The sequence below is a fragment of the Sceloporus undulatus genome, chromosome 1 (genome assembly GCF_019175285.1).
Source record: "Sceloporus undulatus isolate JIND9_A2432 ecotype Alabama chromosome 1, SceUnd_v1.1, whole genome shotgun sequence".
Classification (NCBI taxonomy): domain Eukaryota; kingdom Metazoa; phylum Chordata; class Lepidosauria; order Squamata; family Phrynosomatidae; genus Sceloporus; species Sceloporus undulatus.
The window spans coordinates 311,715,635-311,732,723 of record NC_056522.1 but is presented as its reverse complement, the minus strand read 5'-3'; the positions used below and the strand labels follow the sequence as shown (position 1 = coordinate 311,732,723).

General features: G+C 44.2%; 1 protein-coding gene across 24 annotated transcripts in view; it reads right to left on the bottom strand.

Annotated features, from left to right (window-relative positions):
* GPHN (gephyrin) overlaps positions 1 to 17,089 on the bottom strand; it is a 671,572-nt gene that overhangs the window by 253,017 nt on the left and 401,466 nt on the right. The window lies entirely within an intron of this gene.

Here is a 17,089-nt window from a genome sequence, read left to right as displayed (position 1 = left end):
GGAAGTATAAGGGAGACAGTGTGGAAAGGAAGGAATGAAGCATGGAAAGGAAGGGGAAATGAAATTAGTGGAAGGTGTTAGAAGGGAAGATGAGGAAAGCATAATGGGAAGAGGTGAGGGAGAATAGAAGGGAAGGTAGGAATTAAGAAGAATAAGTTGAATGGAAGGATGATTGATGCTTACTAGCTTTGATATACACAATACTACAATGTTATCTAATGACTTTGAAAAAAATAGAATTAATACAATTCTGGTATGTTTTATGAGGAATTGAATCAAAGAAGAATTTTTTTTTTTACTTTTTTCACTTTTATCTTTATTTTATTTGACAATATGCATTGTGGAATTCAATATTGATAAGTGTGTTGTATGTTATGATCTTTTAATTAATAAAAGCTATTTTTAAAAAAAGAATGGTCTGCCTGCTGACAAAAGGAACACAAGAGAAAGGGCCAGCTTAACTTTCTGTGGAAAGAAGTTTCACTGTCTGGGACTAACTACTGAAAAGTCCTCTCTTTTGTTCTCATCAAATGTCCTCCTCCCAAAGAGTTCAAAATCTGAGCAGGCTCAAACAGGGAGAAACCATCTTTCAGGCAGTCTAGATTCCAGCCATATAGCACTTTAAAAAAGTACTATGAATTATGTTCAGAAATGAAACTGTGTCACTTAGGTTGTTTTAATGAAAAGTTTCTATATCCTGTGTAACTAGTACCAGGTAGAACTCTGGCTGTGATGTCTTGGACCCACTGGAAGTTCCAAACACTTTCTTGTGGCAGCTCCACACAGACTGTGTTACAGCAATCCAAATGACCTTTAACCAACACATGTTATAACCACTGATGGATCAGAAATCTTGAGGAATGGATATAGAAGGTGCATTAGTTTTAAGAAGGTAACACTCCTGGCCACTCACTCTGGGCTCAGAGTCAGGGCTGAATCCAGAAGCATAGTAAACTGAATTTTCGGAAAAGTATAATACTATCCTGAATAGAATAAATCCCTGTTCCTTCATCTGCTTTTCACTTGACCATAAGCACTTCTATACTGTCTGGATTAAACCTCTGTTTCTCTACTCTCATCCACTCTATTGCTGATATCAGAAATACTTTAGCAGAAAAGCAGCTTCTTTGGAGTTAGGTAGAAAGGAAAAACAATGAAAAAGAACTCCAAAATGTCAGACAAAATGTGGCAGCAATTTCATGCAGGTGTTAAATATTATGAAGAACTGTAGAACTGAACTGTGAGGGTGCCCCCAGACCAATGGTCAGGATGTCAAACAGGAATCTCCCACTATAACCTTCTAAGCTTGTCCCTGTAAGAATTATCAGTCACTATAAAATGTTGTCTACAAGAACCATAGTTGACGTGACTGAAGCTGCTGAAAGATCAAGAACTAATAGGGATATATTCCCTGTTCGGTTACCAGCATGGGTTGTCCACCAAGGTGACCAAAGCTGTCTCAGTCCCATAACCAGTTTTGAAGTCAGAATGAAATGGTTCATGATAATTCAGCTCATCCAAGGGAGGCCACATGATCTAGTACCTTGTTTAGGAATGGAATATTTGAGTCTTGCTGGTAATTATTCTGTACGGTGGGGTTGTGAGAAGATGTTTTCAGCACAGATCTTATCAATGCTTCTTTTGGGCAGCCTGGAACCCTGCCTTGCTGTAAAGAGGAAATTGCTGCTCTTCTTAGCCCCTAGCCCCAACAGCATTTATAAACCAGGAAGGGTAGGATCTTGCATGTATGGGTAGCTCTCACCTCTCCAAGAATGCTTTTCATATTTGTAGGCAACACAAATAGAAATGTATCAAGTAACAGAGAACAAGCAGGGCCAAAAGCTACATCCACTGGATGTTCATCAGCGACAGTATCCATGTCAGATCAGGTATAAGCAATTTTGGCTACAAAGTGTTATTGTGTCTCTTCTTGTGGGCCAGAGCATTACAGGCCCATGACCACTTGAGACAGCTCATTTGAAATGCCAATGTAGTGGTGACAGATAAGAATGATTTCTTTGCAGCAAATTGCTACAGAGTAGGTTTTCAACTGTGCTCAAGGCTGTGTTCTACTGGACAATGTGCAAGCCGACCACGCAGACCAAGATGGTTTGGGCTCCTTTGTCTCAGTCAGGACACACCCTCCATTACTACCAAACCAAAAACCTTTTGAAAACTGAAGGGAATTTCCAAAGTCTGTTCTTCCAGTGAGTAAGTTCCACCAAAATCTTTGGGCATTCCCAATATAGAACTTTAATAATAATAATAAGAATAAGTTTTATTTATATACCGCCCAATCACTGGGAATCCGAGCGGTTTACAACAGAGGGGATAATAGACAGTTCCCTGCCCTCAGGCTTACAATCTAAAAGACACAACACAAAAGGAGAAGGGAATGGTGAGGGGGGGAGGGAATCAGGTCCAGTATTCTTCTCTCCCTCTGAGGCCTGGACCAAGGCAGATGGACCGGAGGGAGGGCTCTTCTTCTTCAGGCTAGCCCTGATGGAGCTGGATCCCAGCCATTACAAGTAGATGCAAAATTAAAAAGGATCTGGACTGAACATCATATAGCAATAAACAATTATTACAAAACTAAAATATTGGTCATTGCAGGCTTCCTCTCCTTCACTGAAACCAGCAAGCAGCCATTTTAAAATTATTGTTACAATACTTAAGTCCCATTAAGCTCACTGGGGCATACTTCCAAGGAAACACGCCTAAGATTAGGTTGATTGGATTAATAATATAAAAGAAATACAAAATGCATGACAAACTGCCAAGAGTTTGCCACTCGTTTTTAGAGGCTTTTATGGGTTCCCTGTAATGTGAGATATCTGAAAATACTATTGCAATTGCATTCAACACTGAAAATGGAATTTCAAATTCCAGTAGAATCAGGTGGGGACAACTCCCTCTCCACACAACACCTTATCTGAATCCAAAACACTAGCTTTCAGGTGGCAGAGATGGCTCCAGGGGACTGGGGAGGAGAATACAATTCCATGGAAAATCACTACTAGAACACTGGGTTTAGTGTTTAGGATTCCAATCTGGGATCTGTACTTATAATTTCTAGAAGTCCATATGCTGTATTTCAGAGTTCATATGCTATCCCTTATTTTTTTAAGACAGCGTTAGAGGAAACAAAATAGACACCTAAAACGAGAGGAAGGATATTTAAGTATGAGTTGCTACAATGATAAAAAGATGCCTGTTAATAGAGGGAAGTGATGATAGTAAGTATCAATTACACTTAGATATGGGAAACATGGTTTCAAATGTCACATAGGAAGCTGTTCTTAATTTGATTCAGGTTGATGTGTGGCAATTTGTTGGGAAATAAATAAGAATTTGAATTAAAATAACAATATATGCAGGCATTGCACAGACATTCTGCTTGCAGTCTTTCAGAATATATTTTTAGTTGCCACTCAAAATCGTCCCTTCCTTACATACAGTTTGAAGCAAGTAATGTATCTTATTTTCAGATAATTTAATCAGTCAGGATGTCTTGGACTTCTTAACTATCACATTTCATGTTTCTAGGAAGAAAGGAAGTCAGTTCATAATTTTCATGTCAAATTTAATGTCATTCATCAAAACCCCTATTTTCGTGTTGAGCTGGACAATGTGTCAAGGTGACCTGGAGAACATGTACATTAAATTTCAGCTTACAAGCTTGTGTAGAATTACTTTGATTACTACTCTATTGAGAGAGATACATCATTTCTAGACACTTCTAGTAACCAGTGTGACTTGAATAATACACTGTACATAACCATTTTCAGCATTCTGATTAATACTGACAGACTTTAACCACTGTAAAATACACCGAGTGTGCCCTGTTTGGAGGGTGTATAAGTCTGAACTCTCTTCAGAAGCCAAGATAATTAAACTGAGATTCCACAAACAACCAAAAGGTGCAAAATACACAATGCAAGCTTTCAAACTCCTCTGGCTTCTTCATCAGTCAAAGGTGTTAAAAATCAAACAGGAGAAAGAACAAAAAAATTGAAGATGTTCGAGTCACAGGCCTACACTTTGTCAAACTATTGTTATAGTTGTTCTCAGTGAAGATGATATGGTGGGATATCCATCTAGGCCAGGGGTAGGCAACCTACAGCCCACGGGCCAGATCCGGCCCGCCAAGGCCTTCTCAGTGGCCCCTGCGCAGTCCTGCCGCCAATTGGATTGTCCCCGTTTTTTTGCGCTCCGGGCGCCATTTGTTTTTCAAAATGGCGCTGAAGTCTCGCGTGATCTCAGGATGGCAAAGGTCACCGGACTTCATCGCCATTTTGAAAAAAACATGGCGGGCCGCTAGGAGGCCCGGTGCAGCCCCTGGAGCACTCCAACAGGGCTCCAGGGGCTGCAGTGGGCCTGCAGCAGGCTCCACCTCACCCTCCACCCTCCTCCTCCCTAAGAGCAGGGAAAGGAGGAGGAGGCAGAAGGAAGGAGTATAGAGCGAGGGAGAAAGGGAGCCAGAGCAGCAGCTGCAGCCACAGCAAGGCAAGAGGTTGGTTCCTTGGGGGAGGGGGTTAGCTGGGTGTTCTTTGTGCAAACTTCCCTCTCAGCACCCTGTGGCTTTTCTGGGTTGAAACTGTGTGCATGCTTGCTGCAGTTTATTTTCAATTGCATTTTAGTACAGTGGTACCCCGGGATACGAATTGATCGCGTTACGAAATTTCCGGGATACGAAAAAGTTCCATTGGAAAAAACTGTTCTGGGATACGAAGGTTTTTTCGGGTTACGAATTTTTTTTCGGCGCGAAATTCAAACGCGCGGCTTGCCAGCGCTAACGGAAAGCCCTTTTCGGCTTGCGAAATGCATCGGGTTACGAACGCCGCGGCGGAACGAATTAATTTCGTAACCCGAGGGAGCACTGTAATTTCCTTGCTTGTAACTTTATTATTATTATTATTATTATTATTATTATTATTATTAATTATTATTATTACTATTTGCCCTGGGTGTTCTTTGTGCAAAATCCCCTCTCAATGAGAAAGAGGAGGAGGAGGAGGATAGGAAAGAGGGGGAGGAGGTGGAAAGGTGAGTCATTTCAGGTCGGCCTTGGGTTTTTTTCATTAATTTTTAAAAATATATAACACTTATTTTTGTTTTTTTATTTCATTATTTTTATTATTGCTTTTTATTGTATTTCATTATTTTTATTATTTATAAAAGTGAGACAGTGTGACTTTCCAAAGTGCTGTAACAAAGGTCTGCTGTAACAATGATAGTGGTGATGATGATGATGATGATGCTGCTTCGGTGGAAGCTCCACCCCTGGCATGTGGCTCCGCCCCGGAGGGTGGAAGCTCCACCCCTGGTATGTGGCTCCACCTCCAGAGGGTGGAAGCTCCACCCCCCGGCTTCGGCCCCCCCAGTTGTGTGAGGGACAGCAACCTGGCCCCCGACTCAAAAAGGTTGCCTACCCCTGATCTAGGCAGAGGCCATTCCTTCTCCTTGGCCATGTGGGCTCTGGGAGACTATGGCCCAGTACAGACGGGCCTTGTGGCATGTCTTGATGACGTGCTAGGGTTGCCTCGGGGTGCTGCTTACAGATGCCCCGAAACCCTAGCACGTCTTCTGTACGTCAAAATGGCAGCGCCCTTTACAGATGGGCGCCACCATTTTGATGTGATGGATGCCTAGCAAATGCATGTCGCAACACCATAATGATGTCACAAGTGCACCATTGGTGCACTGCAGCATCATTATGGTGCCACAAAAAGAACCTGCTTTCAGTGGGTTCTTTTTGCTCCGTGAGGAAGCCGCGCGGTTTGTCCGCTGTGGCTTCCTTGCAGAGCAAACCAGGGTGCCGGAAGACCTCCCTTTTTGGGTGCTCTGTACCGGGCCAAAGATTTGCAAAGTCCAGGAAATAAAATTTAAACTTTGCTAGTAATGCAAAATTTCTCCATTAAATGCCATTAACAATTTAGTCTGTAACCCCGCTTCGATCCACCAGGAGAGGCGGGGAAACATAAATAAATTTTATTATTATTATTAACAACACAAAAATAAATTTTCTCATTCATAGGGGTGCCGTAAATCAAAGTCAATGGATAGCATTTCTAGTCAAGGACTCAACATTTATTAATTTTCCTCTGAATTATTTTTATACCCCTATAAATCCCAAACATCTGTATATACAAGTAACTGGATATATCTTATAAGTTTTCTAAATGCATGCCGTGAAGTCTCACTTCTGCTTTGCATTTTCCCATTGTTTTATTTAGAGAATTGTGATCTCAGGTAAAATTCAACTAGGTTGTTAAAGCAGCCATTTTTCAAAGTCTATTAAGAGTGTGTGTGTGTGTGTATAAAATTCAATTGCATATTTTTACACAAAGTGAAAACTAGATAACTGTTGTCATTTGTGAAAGAGAAAAGAGAAAATCCAGAGTAGCATAATAGTTATATTTGAGCCAAGCAAATAATTCCTGACTCTTTGTTTGGTCTTAACAGAGGTATTGCCCAAATATTGCTTACAGATATTTACTGACAGGTCAGGATCCAACAATGTACTGTAGGCCCTTGATATCCACTAGGGTTTAGTTCTAGGATCCCCTGTGGATACCAAAATCTGTGGATGCTCAGTTCCCATTATATACAATGGTGTAGTAAAATGGCATTCTCTATATAAAATGGTAAAATAAAGGCTTGATTTTTGGAATACAGTGGACCCTTGTTATACGCTGGGGTTTGGTTCCAAGATCCCCCGTGTATAACAAAATCCGTGTATGCTCAAGTCCCAATAAATATAATGACATAGCAAAATGGTGACCCTTATAAAAATAGAAAATCCAGGTTTGCTATTTGAAATTTATACTTTTTTGGAACATTTTCAAACCGTGGATACTTGAATCAGTGTATAAAAAATCTGTGTATAAGAAGGGCCGTGTGTGTGTGTGTGTGTGTGTGTGTGTGTGTGTGTGTATTGAATATTTTCAAGCTTTGGATGGCTGAATCCATGGATAAAAATCTGTGGATATGAAGAGCTAACTGTACATGCACTGATAGAAGCAGTCCATCAGTGGACTTGGGAAGAAGTGAATCCCCTCCTTTAAATGCTACAAACAGAAACAGGAAGCTATCCTCTCCCCATCCCTCAGTCCTTCTTCACCATTTGAAAATACCCTAGAGGAAGAATGGGAACTGTCTATGTAGAATGGACATGATCTCTTAGAATTGAGGAAGCACAAATTTTGCAAGAAATCCTAGATGGCCCTATTAGTCCTCACAATGAATTCTTCCCACGCAGTCAACTAAGCAAATATGGCTTCTAATTTTGAACTGGCTGGGATGATAATAGTTGATTATAAACCTCTGGCTTCACTAAAGAAGAAAACAAAGAAAGTTTGATGCTGTGTGTACAAAAGGGAGAAAAAGGACAGGTTGAATACCAGTAATGCTCAATATACATTCCAGTCCCCAAGAAATGAGATAATGGGAACTGCAGTAATCACTGGACCATCACATAATTTCCCATGCAAGCAAAGTAAGGCTCAAAATTCTGCAACAGAGAAAAAAGGACAGGTTGCATACCTGTAACTACAGTTCTTTGCGTGGTTATCTGTGAACTCATATAAATGCGTTATTCTGTGCCTGTGCAGTACCTCTTTCAGAACATTTTATAACATCCTGAAGAGTTCTGATGGTAGCCCCATCTTTGGCAACCCTACACAAGGAGCTTCCCGGTGAAACTTGTTGGTTCCATAGGATGCAGCCATCCATGTGAACCGATGCAGCCATCTAGGTGAACCAGTCAGACACAATGAGGGAAGGATGGGTGGGGTTCTGTGAGTTCACAGATGACCATTTGAAGAATTACAGTTACAAGTATGCAACCTGTTCTTCTTCTTTGTGGTCTCTGTGACTTACACAGATGGGATACTAACAAACTACAGTATAAGAAATAGTAGGTGGGAGTGTTGGTGCAAACAACCAAACTTTACTGAAAAAACATATACACTTGTCCCTCCATATTCGTGGGGGTTAGGGGAACAAGACCCCCGCGAATATGGAAAATTTGCAAATAACATAAGCCCCGCCCACCTCCTCCTCTGATGTCTGGGACAGCTTCAGTCAGCTATCTCAGGAACTGAAGGTGGGTGGAGCCAGCGTGTGCGCTGCCAGTCCCCTTCCCATATGCCTTGGAGAGCTATCCCAGGTACAGGGGAAGGTGGGTGGAGCCGAAGGTTGGAGCCGGTGCGTGTGCACTTCCTGTTTCCCTTCTCCTGTGCCTGGGACAGCTATCCCAGATACAGGGGAAGGGGAACGGGCTGTGCACACACCGGCTCCATCCACCAGGGGGCGATTGAGCAGGCAAAGGGAGGAGGAGGATCTTTCTCAGCTGGACCGCTGCTCAGGCAGTGATCCGGCTGGGAAGAAGTCCTGGGGGGAGGTTTAATGGATCCCCCTCCTCCCTTTGCCTGCCCATCACTCCCTGGCCTGTCTTGGGGGCAACTGAGCAAGCAAAGGGAGGAAGAGGATCCCTTATACCCCCGGACTCCTTCCCAGCTGGATCGCTGCTTGAGCAGTCCAGGCAGCAATCCATCTGGGAAAGATCCTCCTCCTCCCTTTGCCTGTTCAATCTCCTCCCCAGACAGCCCAGGGAGCTATGGGGCAGGCAAAGCGATGGATGAAGGGGCAGGAGGGTGGGGCAACAAAGAGAGGCAGACCTGTGCTTGGCTGTCGGAGGTATGGGAAGGGCCACAGGGAGCTCCCTTGGCTCTTCTCCCACCCCCTGCCTTTAACTGGCTCTGGGAAGCCAGTTAGAGACAGGAGAGCAGGGGGAAAGAGGCATAGACGCACGCCTGCCTCCCTTCATCGCCCCACCCTCCTGTCCCTTCCCAGAGGTGGCTAGAGGGACAGGCAGGCAGGGGATGAGGAGAAAGAGGCACATGCCAGCTTCTCCAAATCCCCTGCCCTCCTGTCTCTTCCCAGAGCTTCAGGAGGGCGGGGTGATGAAGGGAGGCAGGCACGCACCTTTTTCTCATCCCTGCGCCCTCCTGTCTCTCTAGCTGGCTCCTCTGTTTGCCTGCTCAATTGCCCCTCAGGCAGCCCAGGGAGTGATAGGGCAGGCAAAGGGTCCCGGGGGGCTGCTACTTGGCTGCCAAGGAAAGAAACGGAGTTGGCTCCTGGGCCTTTTCTCCTGACGAGAAAAGCCCAGGAGGGAGGGGGAGGAGGAATGCTGGGGAAGTGGCCTTGAGACTCATGAATAATCAAAACCGCGAGTTTCAAGGCTGTGAATATGGATAGCCAACTGTATATAGTCAACAAGCATAAACACTCAGTATCGAAATAAATTCAAAGGCATTCAACAATATGGTACAGAAATTGTTAAGGGTTAAAAGCCAACTAACACGAAATGTTTAAATGTGTGGTGACCATGAGCAATCAGCACCCGGAGGACGAAGCTGATGAGTTACAGCTGTTGATCATAGCAGCAAGGTCATTCTACTGCCTGCGTGCAGGAAGCTTGAAGATGAACACGTGTCTGTTTAGACAAGGGGACAGTTTTCTGTGTGGGACAGGAAGAGATTGAGTTTGTAGGACCACATGGCATTGTGTCTATATAAACTCAGGGACTTCCGGTAATTGTTGTGAGTTTCTGAGAGAGGAGTGGATTGTGAGTTCTGTGTAATAAAAGTCATGTTGGTTATTTGGTTTGCACTTTGTAAATAAAGATAAGCACTTTCGGGAGCTTGGCTTGTCTGGTCATTAATCAGCAGAAGCCTGACAGTGAAAGCTGGACAGTTCCCGGTGACCTGCATTCCATCATTTCTGGAAGACATCCTTCTGCTGTTATCTTCGCTGAGGGCTGTGAACACGTTCTTAAAATTGTCAGCTACTCTGCTATACTCTGACAATGGTTATGGGCCCAGCAGTTGTTGACAGAAGTAACTTTCAACAATGCACTCATGTAAGGAATGAATGAAGTACAGCTTTTCCAACCACAGTTTACAAGTTGCCGTTGGCTGAAAGGGTTTCCCACAGAGCTGGCTAAACACCAAATCCCAAGCCCACTTGGGTGTTGGACCTGACATCAGGGGATGAAAGTTCCTGTATCTTTTCAAATACTTCTTAACCAAAGGATGTGTGAAGCAAGAAGGCTTACCAAAAAACTGAAAACATGCTGAAATGGCAGCTAAGTAACAACAAATAGAGGACAAAGAGTGACTGTGATTTGGCAAAGAAAATAGAAAGTCTAACACATCAGCCACATTGATTGACCATGGAAGTAAGAAGTCAGCAAATTTCTTCCACTTGTAGTCATAGATCTACCTGGTCCAAGGTCAATGAGTAGCCTCTATAATCTCCCACACTGCAACAGGTAGAGCATCTAAGGTACGATCCTCCACATGAAGACTATTGAGATGGGGGTGTCTGATCTGGCTGTTGTACATGGTGAGGAGATTGTTAAAGTACAGAGTGTATGAAAATGTTCAGATGTAACATTTTGGAAATGGTTATTCACTTTGCAGAAGCCTGGAATTGGCTGCAGCTGGAACTCAAACCAGCAGGTGATGTCCAAGGTCACAGTGTGTGCCACAGAGAGCATGCAGCAATGTGTAAATATACTGTGTCATCTTTGCAAGGGGGAAAGTATTCCAAGATGCACAGGAACTTGTAAGAAAGAGGCAGGACAGGGTGGCCACATGGAAAATGTGTACAGTGGGTTCTTGCCTTACGCGGGGATCCGTTCCGGATCCCTCCACGTAAGGCGAATTCCGCCTATGCTCAAGCCCCATTGTAAACAATGGGGCTCATGCATGGCACCGCGGTGGTGTGGGGGGCGCAACGGGTGCACCTCCCATTCAACTGAATAGGATGCGCCGCCCCTTCCGCCCCGCGTGTGCCCTGCGGCTTGAGCGCGTATGCTCAAGCCGCGTAAGGCGTGCCCGTGTATGACACGGGCGTGCTGTATATAAGCCCAGATGTCCATTTGTACAGTTTGGGGTTTGTAGTTGGTGGATGGTATTGGTAATTGTTCTCGCGTATGTCTTTGCAACAAATAAACAAAGTGCCTCTTTGGAGATAAGCCAGGCATTGGTGTGCCTTTTATCTGGCAGCTGTTTTCCTGGCATGCTCCAACAGCTTGCCGGTTGATTATCTTCACACAAGGCTTCCAAGTTTACTCTGCGCGCTCACGTTTGCATCAACAGAGATGCACTCTGTGTGGCAGCCAAACATACTCTCCTTGGGACAGATGAAACAGATGCGTGAACCACATCTGTCTTGGCGACCATGGATGCAGCAGTTTCAGAGCACTGATGTGTAGGATCCTTTCTGTTAAGAAACATAGACCTCTTACAATTAGATCATATAGATAGTCCAGCATCTTTTAGGTCCAGAGTGGCAAACCAATCACACTCTTGCATCAATGCAAGTATGGAAAATAAAGTCACCACCCTGAAGTGTTGTGGGCGACCATACAAGTTCACTACTCTCAAGTCCAGAATCCATCTCAGACCACCATCTTTCTTGGTGATGATGAAGTACTGTACCAGCATAAAAACTCTGAACATACTCTGGATTGAGGAACAGGCTTGATTACTCCATTTTTTAAGAGGGTTTTTGGAGTAGAACAGTGTAGATTGGAAGAGACTTGTTGGAGGATAAAATCCAAATTTGATGGTGTAGCCTCTCCTTACGACGTGGAGTACCCACGAATCAAAGGTGATGGAGTTTTACGTATGGTGGAATTTTCAAAGCCAATTGTGGAATGGAGGAGTAGGCAATGATGGAATAATGGATAACTAATCCAAGATCTTCAGGATGAAGAGTGCTTTGGGAAATGGAGGCAGGTGGCCAGGTGGACAAAGACTTCAGGTCTTTCAGAATAGAGAGTAGCATGGATATTGCCACCAAGGTGTCGTCCAACAGAAAGTGAAAGTCAGTGCTTGGGGGCTTCAATGACCTTTTTTGACATTTGACCAGACTTGAACTTCTGGCCTGAAGCAGAGGACATTTGAGCCATCAAGACTGCCAGTTGGTAACTATGTCAAAACCATGATCTTAACAGACTGTAAGGCCATTTTGAGTATTGCCCATACATGAGGCCCTTGCACCAAAACCTAAGGAATACTGTACAAGAGGACTGAAGCCAAACTTCATCATGGTGGAACGCATATTATAGGTCTGCTCCAGCTGAGAGTCTGTCTTAAAATTAAACTGGCCAGCATCATTGAATGGAAGATTTTCTATGATCGTGCAAGCCTGGTCAGAAAGGCATCATGATCAAAGCCAGGCATGGCGATAGAGAGGCACCGTCCTGACAATCACCTTGCCCCTACTGTCAGCGATGTGTTGAGTAGCCATGATCTGATGATCTGATAGTTTGTATACCTCAGATTGCAGAAAAGAAGCCACTCTATGATACTCTGAGTTTATTTAGGAATGGAGTCATTTTCTCCCAAAGGAGTTGGTTGTAGGCCCCCATGCTTGCCAAGAAGGGATCTTGAAGATGAGGGCTGCTGAACTTACTCCTCATAGCATCAAGCCCCTTATCCTCCTGGTTTTCAGGAGGAGAATGCAGATGGTGTGAAATTCTGGATTGGGCAGCATCGATAATGATGAAATTAGGTTTTGGATGCTGCCCCTGAAGAGCAATGGGTGAATAATCTATTTTGTAGCTGTCCTCGAGCAAGCAGGGATCACCAGCATTGAGGCCATGCTATTGAGGACGCAGCTGCGCTGGGCAGGACACGTTTCTAGGATGAAGGACCATCGCCTCCCAAAAATAGTATTCTATGGTGAACTCGCCATGGGTCAGCGTAAGTGGGGCGCCCCAAAGAAGAGATACAAAGACTCCCTGAAACAACATCTCAGGCTTGGCCAGATAGATCACCAACAATGGTCCTCCTTGGCCTCGCATCGGGAGGCATGGAGACGCACTATCCATGATGCTGCAGCCTTCTTCGAAAGCTCACGCCGAACGAGCCTCAAAGAGAAACGATAACGCAGAAAGAACCGCAACCTGGAAACATCACCCAAGGAGACTTTCTGTTGTGCTTTCTGCAACCGGACCTGTTCATCCCGAATTGGCCTTTTTAGTCACCAACGTGCTTGTACAAAGCGCGGGATGAGACCTTCCTGAATCTTCGTTCGCGAAGCAAAGCCAGAGAGAGAGAGAAAGAGTCTTCAACTTACTGATGATGGTGTCAACCAAGATTTCCTGAGGACTTGCATGAGGTATGGAAGCATCAGAACTGCTGCAGAAGTAGTTGCTTGTGCTTGGATTTGCTGGAAAACCAGATTCTCAATTGGAGTTGGCCAGACGGAGCATCTAATCAACAAATGTCTTGAGATCATCAACTGGGGAAGGAGGGTCCATTGTGGCTGACTTTCTAGTGAACACAACCACCAAATCCAAGTCACATCCATATCCCGAAGTCCAGGATGTTGTGGAAAGACCAATGATCTGGCTAGCAATGACAACTGTGGAGTTAGAACTAATAGACTTTTCCTTCATAGAAGAAGAGGTGGTATCCTGGGCTTGAGCTGGTCGAGAGGCAGGCTAACCCTGAAATGCATTATTTTTAGCATAATTTCGGGTAGCTGACCTTGTTGAATGGAGGTGAGAACAGCTGATTGTGTACTGTCCAAATGGCACTTCCTGCATCTTGAATGTTGTATCGAGGAAGCCTTGTGCCTACAGTGGCAAGTATAATGCCTGGAATGGCTGTCACCTGTAGAAGAACTAATAGGTGTTTGGAGCAGCTAGCAAGTGAAACATCACGGCCTCATGAAAAACCATCTCCGAAGCAACTCCATGCAGCTGAGTCGACGGTCCAGCTACAACTGTAACTTTGACAGCTAAATGCGAAGAAGAAGATTGAGATGAAGAATGCTCCTTCGATATCTTCTTTTGTTTGCGTTTTAGGCCAGTCTGCACCTCAACCTCGAAAAACCTGCCCAGGGTTGATGGAAGATGTGAAGACTTGTTTCTGGCACTGTCCCTGGCCTTCTTGGCTGGAACAGATAAGGTCTCAACCATAGTACTTGAGGTCTTTTGTTTAGACGAACCAACATCTCTTGTAACTGTCCACCTTTTGCACACTCAATGCTGCCTTCTTTGAAGCCAAGGTTCAGTGTCGAGTACCTACTTTGACTCTTGATGTCAAAGGCCATTTGAGACATTCAGACTCTTGTGATTTCAAGGCCTGCTTCTACATAAGAACATAAGGTAATGCTCTCTGTTGTATCTGGCCTGTGGTGTAAACGCTTCTCAGTGTACACATGAGGCAATGATATGGGACTTGCCCAAATACTGAAGGAATCTCAAATGCCCATCTTGGCCCAGAATCTCAGTGTCGCATTCAATACAGTTCTTAAAAAGCCAGCGTGGCCAGAGAGCCTACACTGCTGGTCAATCTTCAGATGACATCTTCCACTGTTCTTGATAAGGTGGCTCCAGCAGCAGACAAAAAGTAATTGGCAGGTTTTGATGGGAACTCCCTTATATGGGGTTGCTGAAGATGGGTGGGTCTACTGCCAAAGCTCTTTAGAATGCTATAAAATGTTCCAAAAGAGGCACTGTGCAGGTGCAGTATAACCCATTTGTGTGAGTCACAGACCACAAAGAAGAATGTTAAAATCTTATCTGCAAGAAAGTTTTCACACTCCCTTATGGAGGATTATAATTTATAAATAATGACATGAATAGCTTCCCTGAATACTGCATGTACTGAATACTGTGACCACTGCATGCAATCTTCAGATAAAGAAATCCACAAATATTATTAGTGTTCAGGAAATCATTAGTAAAATTACTTGCTGTAGGCCTCTTAGCTGATTGGATAATATGATACAGTACTACAATATGGTATTTAGGCAAGTTTTACTGTTTTGTGTGCAGGAATAACTGGCCCTCTCATATCAGTGCTGGGACCTGGCTGCACATTTCAGTATTAGAACAGGACAGACATGCTGGTACTTTCCTCATGCACAGCACTGCAGCAGTTTGTTTGTTGGACATTCAGTGAGATGCTTTGGTGTCCCTGGTGCATTTTTGCTGGGGCAATATCACACTTGTTTTTAGAATTAAGCAACTACTGATGCTTAGCATAATTTGCCAAGCACTGAATGCTGCTTTAGCTTCAGGGGCCAAAATTACTATTAATACCATGTCTCTTGTGATGGGAACAAAATGTGGCTACTGCCACAAACGTTACAGTTAGTAGTGTTTGAACTGAGGGACAGATTTTATCCCCATTTCAATCATGTTCTAAATCACAGGCTATGTTCTCCTATTGATATCTATGTATCTATTACAAACACTTAGCACATGTTTATAACAATAACTAGCATGATCCAGCCATTTCTATATATACCAGACTCTCCTAGCTTCATGGAATATTCAGGGATATTCAAATGAGTCTGCTGTCTCCATGCTAGACACCAGCTAGGGCTACTAACACTGCTGGTTGCACTGTAACACATATGCTCATTTCTAGTACAATTATCCAGTAGCCTACTTGTTTACTTTCTACTCCTTGTGCATGAAGTCATTTTTTATAAAATAAGCAAACTTGGGTACAGCCACTGAACAGATTGGTGAAAAACTGAGATATTTATTGGGATGTGGCCAGATGCATTATACTTTGCGTCACATAAAACCAGCACATCTGGCATCAGTAGAAAGAGAGCCCTGAACACAACTGGGAGTTTTGATTGTTCTTGTTTTCTTGCTCTTGTTCTAAAGCTGCACACAGAAAGTTTTTGTATCAGGGTGGGTGGTGAGAGACATTGAGTGTGATAACTATTATGTTCTGACGTGTTTCAAGAGCAAAAGATGCATTATCCATTTCTTCCTCCAATTCTGCATAGAAAAGATTTTACACTTCATTTATCAGTCCTTTCTTAAAGGGACAGATAGATACACTCATCCCTTCTTATCCGTGGGGGATCTGTTCTGGACCCCACACCTACGGATAACATAAAAAGCAGGGCCTCGAATCCCATTCTTTCCCATGGCTGTTTGATCTTGATAGGTTCCTCTTAGGGTTGCCATAAGTCAGAAACAACCTGAAGGCACATAACAACTCCCTCTCCCCTCTCAAGTTCTACCCTAGTAGTGGAGGTGGACAGGCATCCCCTGGGCCAGATTTACAGACTGGATGGGAGCTTGGACCAGGGGGGGCATGGCGAGCAGGCAGGAGGAGAGCCACGGTTAAGGATGAGGCAGAGGAGGTGAAGGTGGAGAGGGTGGCATGTTGCTGCTATTGCTAGGTATCCCTGCTGAGGGGGCCACCTTTCCCTCTGTTTGCTTCAAGACCCAATGAAGTGCACGGGGGACCCTTGAGATAGTTTCCTGACTCGCTTGCGAGTCCCCCAGACATCTTCCAGCTCCAGGCGACAGCTGTGCCCTATAATCTCCTCCTGGTCCAGCTCTTCTCCCCTCAGCCAGCCATAAGGGAGCACCCACTCTGGCTGCTGAAGTCAAGGCAGTTCTGCTCCCTTCTGGTCTTGTCACTGCTCTTTCTCCTCTTCCTCGTCACAGCAAACCGAGGGAAGAGAAGAGAAAGGCTGCCCTGAGGCGGGAAAGAAGGGTGGCTGAAGTGGCTCCTGCTCTATGCTATGGAACTCTGGGAAATGTAGTTCACGTACACCCATTTAAAACACCAGGACTTGCCATCCGCAGAAGCTCAAATTCGCAGGTGGCAAGTCCGCAGATAAAAAGGGCCAACTGTACTAAGTCTTCAATTTTGTTCCCTAAAGGCTTATTAGTGATATCTAACCTAGCAGATATCCCTGAGAAACCTTTAGGGAAGAAGACTGAATGCTTAGTATCTATGTGTCCCTTTTAAAAAGGACTGAAAAAATGCCTTAGGTCCAATATCTGATGCAGAGCTGGATTAAACCACTGATTGTAATTTTTTTGCTGTACAAAGAGATCCAGCAGGGTGCAGTAGTTTGAGAGCTGGACTAGGTATCAAATCCCTGCTAAGTCATGCAAACCCACTGGGTCAGCTTGGGCAAGTCACATTCCCTCAACTTCAGAGGAAGGCAAAGGCAACCCCCTTCTGAACAAATCTTTCCAAAAACCAAAACAAAAAACAAAAAATAAACAAACAAAAAAACG